General features: G+C 57.5%; 1 protein-coding gene across 2 annotated transcripts in view; it reads left to right on the top strand.

Moving 5' to 3' along the window:
- The window catches only part of LOC113204835 (broad-complex core protein isoforms 1/2/3/4/5), a 101,567-nt gene that overhangs the window by 55,852 nt on the left and 35,764 nt on the right, over window positions 1–9,951 (top strand). The window contains exon 1 of one of the 2 annotated variants that reach the window (XM_026420161.2): window positions 260–797. The exons of the other annotated variant lie outside the window; for it this stretch is intronic. The gene's annotated coding sequence lies outside the window, so the exon portion shown is untranslated. Of the gene's footprint in view, window positions 1–259; window positions 798–9,951 lie in introns of those variants that run through there. 2 annotated transcript variants of the gene reach the window in all.

The following is a 9,951-nucleotide window of genomic DNA, read 5'->3' as shown; positions in this document are numbered from 1 at the left end:
GGGTGCGGGCCCAGCGGGCGCACTTGGGAGAGGGGGAGGGAGCGAGAGAGTGAGAGGCGGTGAGCGGCCCGCCGGGCGTGCCGGACAGAGAGGAAGCGCGAAGAGTAAGGCGAAGGAGGAGGAGGAGGGGAGGAGTGGAACAGGGGAGGAGGGGGAGAAAAAAAATGAAAATGAAGAGATTTGGCCAAAGTTTTTGGTGGTTGGCCCGGGCCTGGCTGGTCTGGCGGGCGCGCCGAGCGCTGCAGTCACGGAGTCCTGGTGGAGGAGTGGTCGTGGAGTGTCTGAGGCAGGCCTCCGAGTCGTAGCAGCCCAGCAGGCACCGCGACGTAGCCGTAGCCCTAGCGCAGCCGCCCGCACCAGTAGCGTAGCCCTAGTGTAGGCCTAGCTTAGCGCCCTAGCGCGGCCCTAGCGCGGCCCTAGCTCTAGCCCAGCGCTAGCTCCATCAGCACAGCCCTGCTCTACCTGCTCACCATCATGCCGGATGCGCCGGCCCTTCCCTGACGGAGCGCCCTGCCGCAGCGCCTGCCGCCGCCTGGAGCCCGGGGCCCTCGGCTCACCAGCTCCGGCTCACCAGCACCAGCACCAGCGCCAGACACACAGCCCGCCGGCAAGGACGTGCCACAGACTGTTGTGCCCCATGCCGACTAGTTAGTGCCGCGCCGTGCCCGCCCCGCCCTGCACGCCCGCCGGCCTGCCCTGCGCGCCGCCGACGCGGCCGAGCCCGGCCCCGAGTCCTCGGGAAGCCACGTCCACACACACAGCGGAGCCGTGCCTGCGTCCTGCGCAAACTGATCCAGGTAGGTTGTTGTGCCCCGAAGCGCGCGTGTGCGAGTGCGTGCGTGTCCGTGTGTTGTCTTATCGGTGTCGCCTGCTCTGTCTGTGTTGTCCCTGGCGCTGCCCTGGCGCTATACGCTGCCATCGGACTCGCTATGTGTTTGGGGCAAAAGCGCCGTGCCTTTTCCTCCCTCTCGCTGTGTTATTTCTGGTCCTCTGGTCTGGTCGTACCCAGCACAGCCCGGCCTGTGATGCCTCCTCGGTCGTCGTGTGTTTAGTCTTTCATTTGAACAATCGGCGCTCCGTGATCCTGACGGACCGGGCCGCCAGAGGGTTGCTTCATCCTTTGAGCCCCTGCCGTCGCTGCTACTGCTGCTGCTGCTCACTATGCCATGGTTAAACCCGATGTTTGATTCTGATGATTCTGATGAAAGCCGCCTCTGCAACGTTGTTGTCGCAGTCACCGTTGCAGTCGTAGTCAACAGAAGGATAAGCTTGGGCAAAGGACTTTTCTTTGCGTCCCGCATTGGACCTTCGGTCTGGGACCTTTTTGGTTTAGTTTGGTCGAGACCAAATGTAAATGTATGTAAGCTTACACAAACAAATGTAAAATCTTTTTCTTAAACGTGACCTTTACTTGCATGAACTTTTACGAAATTTAAAGAAAACAAACAAGTGTCGTCGATACTATTTTTGTTAAGATTCAGGAGGCTTTTATTGGTAGCAGTACTTAAAAATTGTACGAGGTAGTTGATTAGCCTCACGCACTTTTTTAGGTATACTATGCCGAATGCAGACATGCAGACGGGCAAGCTGGTTTTCCTACCCTCGCTACGGCCACGACCGAATAGGCAACCCGCCCTCACGCCTGCATGCGGTACAGAATACCTACAAAAGTGCTTGTCCACCTGGTAAAGCGTTGTTATTGTTATGTTTCGTTTTTCTCTTGCTTACTATGGGGTAGCGTTAGTAGTCAAGTTCGTTCCAGTAGCAAAGTAGTTTGTTGCTGACGACAACGTTTTAGGCTGGGCATATTTTCCGCATTCTCCGACCACTTTGCTTTTCCTTTCAGTAAAAGTAAACGTAAACAGACGAGAAAATACAAAATTAACTTGTTGTGGACGATAATTAGGGTTGTTGCCTGTGCCTCGCTGCTCCATGCGCTTTCTCTGCTGTGCTCTGGAATCCTGACGAAATGCATTCCCTCGTTGCCATACTTGGCCGGTCGTGGTCACGACTTCAAGAGCTCGGGCCACACTCAGATAGTTTTCTCAACGTTTTCCCAGAATTTTATCAATAAATACCAATCATTTTAGGGAAACGCACATGATATGATTTCAATTGAAAGCCGTCGACGCGACAGAAACGCCGTGCGTTCCTCGACCGGCGCAGACGGGGAGTGGGCGTCGTCGTGACCTAGGTGTCTGCGTCCTCCAGCAGCAACAGCGGCGGCGGCCGGCATAGCCAGTCGCACCGGACATGACACGAGATACCAGACGCCGGCCCGGTGCGGGGAGCCTCCTCCGAGCCCCTCTCCTCCTCCTCCTCCTCCACGCTGCTCCACGCCGCCCCAAGGTCAGACGTACCGGCGGGCTGCTCTGCCATGGCTCTGCCCGGGCCGGCTAGACGACGCTCGCAGACGCTGATGCCGGGGGATTACTCGGCACCGCTCCGCACCGAGTCCTTCAGACGTGACCCCCCCGGCCCCCCGCCACGGCCGCCGCTCCCCCCAAGCCCCTCCAGACAAGCGTCTGGGCTCGCCTGGGCGGGCCGGGCGGCGCGGCGGAGCGGGAGGGGCCGCCTATTCGCACGCAGTACAGGCGGGCGGGCCGGACTAGTCCCCCTCCCGCCATTCTGTCGGCCTCTTACTCTCCCACCGCTCTGCCTCTCGCCCTGTCTCTCTCTATCCCTGCCTCTCTATCTCTCTTTCTCTCTCGGGCCCGCCCGACACCGCCGCGCGCCGCCCTCCCTCCCACCTCCCTCCCCGTCCCGCCCCCGGTGCAGTCAGTCGGTCAGGGCGTCGGAGTGCAGCAGAGTGCATGAGTGCAGTGGGGAGGGAGGAGAGGGGGGAGGGGGGGGCTTAACTTAGCGGTGCATTCTGCGGTGCAACAGGGGCGGGGAGGGGACGCTCAGCTGGGCGGGCATGCAGGCCAAGGGCCAGGCCGCGCAGCGCAGCGTGAGGCCGTAACGTAGTGCACAGCGGCGGGGCTCAGCGGTGTGCCAGAGTGAGAGGGAGGGACGGACGGACGGACGGACTGACGGACGGATGAAGAAATACACAGAAGGACGAAGAAACAGACAGACTGACGAGCCAACCAATGAACGAACCAACCAACCAACGAACGGACGAACCAATGAACGAACGAACCAACAAACGAACCAATGCACGAACGAACGAACAAACAAACAACGAACGAACGAACGAGAACGAACGAACGAACCAACCAACCAACCAACGAAAGAATCAACGAAAGAACCAACGAGCGAACCAACCAACCAACGAACAAACCAACGAACAAATCAACGAACAAACCAACAAACCGACCAACGAACCAACAAACCGACCGACCGACCAACCAACCAACCAACCAACCAACCAACCAACCAACCAACGATCCACCGAACGAACTGTAGAGACTGGTAGACAGGCGGACGGACTGACAGACGGATGCTTTTACTATTCAGGGGATGACTCAGGGGTGGCAGGCGGTGGTGGCACCAACGGCGCACACACACATAATCTCTGGGCCTCGTAAAGTCAGCCGTACGCAGCCCGCATGTTGGGCGGAAAACGGCTGTGCTGCTGCTGGTCCTCCTGTCGCCCAACGCGCGACTCGAAAAAAGAATGAGAGAGACAGACGGAGACAGAGAGATCCTCCGTCGCACTAGGAAGACCCTTTCACCCTTGCATCGTTACTTTTCGGGAGAGGAGAGGAGGGGGGAGGTGGTTGTGTGGTGGGAGGGGGCCTTTGCGCAGGAGGGGGAGGTGGGACTGCTGCTGCGGGCGGCTCTGGCTCCGGCTCCGCCGCGGAGGTGCGGCCGCTGCTGCACTAGGCGCTCTAGGCTAGGCAGACCCGGCGGACAGGCGTGCGGCCGCGTTGCCTACCTCCACGGCTGATGCAGCCTGCAGCTGCGGGGGCTGGTCTAGGAGGCGGGCTCATGCGGTCCGCTGGCAGAGCTCAGTTAGAGCGCACTCCTCTTGTTTTCTACTCATTATCCGGTACCTGTGTTATCGAATTTGCGCTTATACTTGTTTTTGCATACGACTGTATGTAACGTGTGTTGCTGCATTTTGCCACCCCAAAAATAGATCACTTCCATGCGTTCTGCTCTTAATTTTTTTTTCCAGTGCCCAATTTAGTAGAAATTCTGTTTCAAAAGTTCGCCATAGGTTGACAATTTTAGAAAATTACCTTTACTTGTGATATGAAAGAGGCCAACAATTCAATTTAAATTCTCATCGTTTTCTCTCGCTACTGCCCGGTTGTGTCTCATTCCTCGCTCGCTCCCCGATCGCACTGCTCTAGCTACGCCACTGCCCGTGCCGCCTGTCTCCGACTGTCTCGCTCGCTCCTCGCTCGCTCCTCGCCCGGTCGCGCGTCTCCTCTGTTTGATTGGTGGAGCGCGCCCTTTCTCTCTCTCCTCCCCCCGGCCTGTTTTTATTCCCCGCTGAAACCCCATCGCCTTGTTCCTCACCAACCCTTCGCTCGCTCATTATTCCGGGGGACTTTGCGAGTCCACGCACTCGTTCGGCAAGGCGGGGCGTGGCGGGGCGGAGCGTGGCGGGGCGTGGCGGGGCGGGAGAGGGGTAAGCAACATGTTATACTTACACCCGGCCGGGGGGTCAGCTTTCGTCTTCTCTTCTCTTGCTCGTGTGTTCCGTCGTATAATGTCTTTTGTTGCTCTGTTATTTACTTGTTTTATCGTTTTAAAATGCGACTGCACCTCGGTCGGTCGGACTGCTGCTGCACTCACTGCTGCAGCCGCGATGGTGTGCTGGCGGTGCTGTTGGGCTCGGTGTCGACAGCGCCTTTTCAATATCCTGTACGCGACGCATCCCCACGCTACGCCACGCCATGCCACGCCTCTCCTCGGGACGGATGGGAAGGGTCTGTGATTACACGCCATGGGGCGGCAGGGCTGTGCGGTCGAGTGTGTTCCAGGAATCGACCGCTACACATTATGCGCGCCGTGAGGACGCTTTCTTTATTTTTGTACGCGGCGGCGGCGGTAGTGGAGGTCCCTAGCGGAGCGCCTGCGAACCCTCTCCTCACCGGTAGCTCGGCTCTTAGGACCTTTACTTGCTAAACCAAGCAGATTATATCCTGAGCCCCGCGTCGCTAGTGTATAAACTCGGTATAAACCTAAACGATCACTCTGGATTCCGTTGCTTGTTTTACTCTGAGCTATGAGGCACCGACTGGGACTCACCGTCAAAACGATATCGTTTCGACGCCTTTTTGATCGATTCGAAATCGCTCCGACATCGTTTGGACCTGTCACTTGTGCGTTGTTGACCTCCAAATTCAAAACGGTCGCGTTCGCCGCAATCAATTTTCGTTGGCTTTTACAAATTAGCCAAATCCTTCACATAATTGCCAATCCTTGGCAAGGAATTATCCATGCATCATTGCGGCATTCGGTTCATATAAAGTAGGTATGCCAGAGTTTCTCTTACGACACCAATTCGCTTATTCTGCTCGTGAGTTTTACTTATTTCACTTTAATTTCTGATAGTTTGCTTATTTCACTCAAAACTAACTTCACTGATAAACTAAGTGTTCTACTGCTCAACACTTCTAAGTGTGCAACTGTAAGGTAAATACTTGCAAGTGTGCAACTGCAAGTTAAATACTTCCAAGTGTGCAACTCGGTAGGTGTGCACTTGCAAGTGTGCAACTCCTCGGTTGAACACTTCCTACACAGTAAGCGTCTAATCTAAGGAAGTGTGCAACCGAGGAGTTGCACACTTGCAAGTGCACATCTACCGAGTTAAACACTTGCAAGTGTACGACTACGGAGTTGCACACTTGCAAGTATTCAACTTGCAGTTGCACACTTACAAGTGTTGAGCAGTTGCACACTTACAAGTGTTGAGCAGTTGCACACTTACAAGTGTTGAGCAGTTGAACACTTAGTTTATCAGTGTTCGCGGCAAACGATAAGACACATTTTCAGCTTGGCCTACTATACCTCTTATTGTGCGATACACCAAGCGTCATCACCGAACACTTTTATGCTAAGGTCAAGTTATCGATTTCCGAAAGAAAAAGGTGGTCGCCTGATGTCACGCCCGCCCCCCTCCCCTCCAGGTTTTACTCCCATACTGCGTTTACCTTCTGAACCTGAACAAGCTTGAGATAATTTACTGCATAAATGCTGTCGATCCTTATCCGTTAACCACAGAGACGTCCTGCCGTTTTCAAATGACGTCACCGAGACACGAACTTGACAGAGGGGGAGGGGGAGGGGGGTATGATCGCTATTTTGAAAGCGAGAGGAGGAAGGACGGAAGACGGGCCAATAACCGATGGTGACATCGCAGCTGGTGGGCTGCTCGCTCGGCGAGGCAGAAGCAAAGGCAAGAGAAGGAGAAGCCTCCTCGGGCAGTGAGCGCGCCGCGGGCCCGGCCCGCAAGCAGCTGCACCCTGGGGTGCTTTAGGTCGGCGTCGTCTTCGCGGCCAGGACCAACGGCCTCGCGAGGCGTTGGCCAATCCCTGTGATGCGTCGCCATGTCGCGCCGCGCCGCCGCGCACACACCTACCCGCCGCAGCCGTGCCGCCGCTCGGAGGATTGATATTCATATCACATTGGGGAGCCCTGAGCTGAGCTGGGCCTGCGCCTGGAGCCACGACCATGGCTTCTGCTGCTGTTCGGCCGCAACTTTTTTATTTAGTTTTTTTTTTGTGTTTTTGTTTTTGTTTCCCTTTCCACCCCGCGCGCCCTATAGTGTATACATTCTTCTTCTATGTTTCTATTCAGAGGGTGGTGGTGGCGGGGTGTGGCGGCTGACGAGAGGGAGCAAGAGAGAGAGGGAGAGAGAGGAGGGGAGGTGGTATAGTGGGGTGGGAGGAGGGTGGTGGGGGCAGTGTCCGGCGGGCTGCGTACCCCGCGGCGGGCGAGCTAAACGCCGGGCGCCGCGTACCGTTATATACCGCGCGCATTAAGACGCCACGCCGCGCCACTCCGTTACGCGGGACGAACACACTGCTGGAGCACACGGCTCTGAACGGTAGCCATGGCGATGGTAATCGGGCAGTGCAGCAGCAGTCTGAGAGAGAGAGAGAGAGAGAGAGAGAGAGAGAGAGAGAGAGAGAGAGAGAGAGAGAGTATAAGTTTGTGTGGGTACGTGCGTATGCGTGCGGTATAAGAGTATGGTCTGTGGAATGGCGTGGTTCGCCGAGCAGCGCGCCAGCAAACTGTTATTATTTTCTTCATTAAAATTTTTCCAAATAAAAAGCTGAGGGGGAAAAAAGGCAACAGTATTATAAGAACGAAATGAAAGGGTTCGCGAGGGGCCGCAGGTCGACTCATCCTGAACCGTAGAGCGCACTCCTGCAGCGCCAAAAAGCGAGCAAGCGAGGAGCGGGCTGCCGCTACTGCTGCTTCTGATTTCCCGGAAAAGGAAGAAATGTGGCTTTCAAACGTGGCTGCCTGCAATATTTCCCCGAAATCCCGCTTTTCTAGGGCATGATAATCAAGAACCGTAGCATTTACGGGAGCACGGGAGCAGCTGCGTTGTGCTCCTGTTCTATGTTGTATAACACCTGGCCGACCGCCCGGTAACGCCAGCTGCCCCAGCTGCGGGTCGGCGGGTATAGGACAGCACCACCGACACCGTCGCCCGCCGTAATTTATGGTCCTCGACGGCAAAGTCAATATAACGGGGTCGACCTGGCCGCCGCCACTCGCCGCCGCCGCCGCCGCTGCTCGTTGTTGCCAAAACCAGATCCTAGAATCTTGATTGAAAAATTCTCGGCGTCGGGGAAGTCCAGAGGGAGGGAATGATGGAGGGCCGTGCGATAGACAAACGGTAACGAGCCGGAGGGGCTTTGTTGGCTTTAGCGGCCACGCCTAGTCCGCGTGGCGTGGCCCGGGCCACGATATCGCCCCACCCCGCCCCACCCAGCCCCGCCCCGTCTCGTGGCTAAACGGCCAGGAAAGAGTTCCGCCTCCACACACCTTACGTACGTCCCGCTACTGGAAGACGTTTGTTGTTAGGCCGCTGTAGGTCGACCCGGGAGGGCCCTTTTCATAAGGACGGTCAAGGACGGAACTCCTATGAAATCGATCTTTGGTGGTGATGATGATTGTGATGGTGATGATGATGCAAAAAATCGTTTGAAACATCAGCTGTTCGAGAGTCGTGAGCTCACGCCGCCATCTCGTCTCGAGCAGCGCCGACTGTAATTGCTATTCGCGCTATCTTACTTTGATAGTGCGATAATAATCGTCTTTGTGACTTTTTTTCTTCGTAAACTTCACGCCTGTCCTCTCCTCTCTCTCTTGTGTTTGAGCGCGCGTGCGGCCCGGTGTTACTGTGCCACTGCCGAGCATGTACTTTTTATTTTTATTATAAGTGTCTGCGCGCGCGTTTCGGCGGACGGGCGGGCCGTTTTCGATTTGTGAGACTAGTTTCTGTCGGCCACGCCCGTCATTGACACTACGAGTTCGGGCGCGCCGAGCGACCGCCCGCTCGGCCTGTCGACTTGGCCCATTACGGTAGATAATAGCCTTGGTCTATCACGCCGCCCATAGGAAACCAACTATTAATCCCAACAGTGATCGGCTATAAGTCCTGCTCGAGTCGGCCCGGGCGCTGCTGCTGCGCAGCTCACGCGCTTTCACCTGCATGGCGTGGTGGTGGTGAAATGGTGATCCAGTTGGCGTGAAGCATGTGTAACGGCCACCTCATATACACAGCAGCCGAGACGGCCCGGGCCCGGGGAGCCGCCCGTGTGCGGCTCGGCCGTAGCTACAGCACAACGAGCGCGACCGCCAGCAGCGCCCTCTGCCATTCCGTCGGGTCGACCTGCTGGAGAGGAGAGGATGACTCCAGCAAGTCATATTTCATGCGCAAAGCCATGATTAGAGCCCCCAACCTCCCCTCGCCCCGCGCCGCCCCCGCGCTCTGCGACCGGACCGTGGCGCGCCGCCCCCGCGCCGCCCCCGCGCCGCCGTGCCGGAGGCGGGGTGGGGAGCGTGACGTCACGCCCGGAATGATCCGCTATCGAGACGCGGGCATTTTTTTTTTTTTACACCGCGAAATAAAATAGCCTGCGAGTTGTCGGTGGCGATGTCTTTGTGCCTCGCCGAGCCCGGGCCTCGCGGGGGCGGGCGGGGGTGCGCGCGGGCGGGCGCGGGGCTGCCTCCTCCACCGCCGCCCCCCGGCCCACCCCCACCCCGCGGCGGGCATGCGCCTGGCGCCCGGGTCCAGCACGCGTGCGCGCGCCGGCGCGGCGGGGCGGCGCAGGGGCATTTTTCCATCCTCCTCCTCATCTGCTCCTCTCTCATCTTGTTCCATTTCTTTCTCCTGTTTTCCATGCGAATGACACCTCGAGTCCCTGCGGCCCTCCGGCTAGGCCCCCCGCCCTTCCCTTCGCTTTTGGCCTACGGAGGGGAGGGGAGCGGCGGGTCCGCGGCCCGGGCACGCGCAGCGCCGCGCAGCGCAGAGGCAGCTCCACCAAACCAGGAATCAGGGGAACTTTTCATCTCCACTCTTTAATTCTTCATTCGCGCTCTGGAGCGATGCGAGCCCCTCTCCCTCCCTGCTCTCGGGCGCGGGAGGGCGGGGACGCCACGGCGCTGCTACGCACCCCGAGTCGAGCTCACCTTCACCTGCCCCGGCCGTCCGCGGTCCCGTCCATGTGGTCCATGTGGTCCACGACCCACCGTCGCCGAGGCCCTTTAAACGCCCCCTGTGCCCCGCTCCATTATTCTTTTACTTTTCTTCTCTGTTATTCTTCGCCATCGGGTTGGCAACACTTTCGGCCCCGTTGATAAACATTTCGGAAGGGGAGCCCACCGCAGTGTGTTGTCCCTTCGTGGACAGCGACCGCTCGCCCAATCTCCCTCGGTAATCGCCATGTTCGGCATATTTCCTTTTCGGGTGGATTGTGAACGCTCCACAGACAAACGCCAACGCTGGACTAAAATATTGATATAATAGTATTTATT

This window comes from Frankliniella occidentalis, unplaced genomic scaffold (genome assembly GCF_000697945.3).
Source record: "Frankliniella occidentalis isolate FOCC.00 unplaced genomic scaffold, Focc_3.1 Scaffold91, whole genome shotgun sequence".
Classification (NCBI taxonomy): Eukaryota; Metazoa; Arthropoda; class Insecta; order Thysanoptera; family Thripidae; genus Frankliniella; species Frankliniella occidentalis.
Note: the sequence above shows the minus strand (reverse complement) of the source record. Positions and strands in the feature narration are given on the sequence as shown.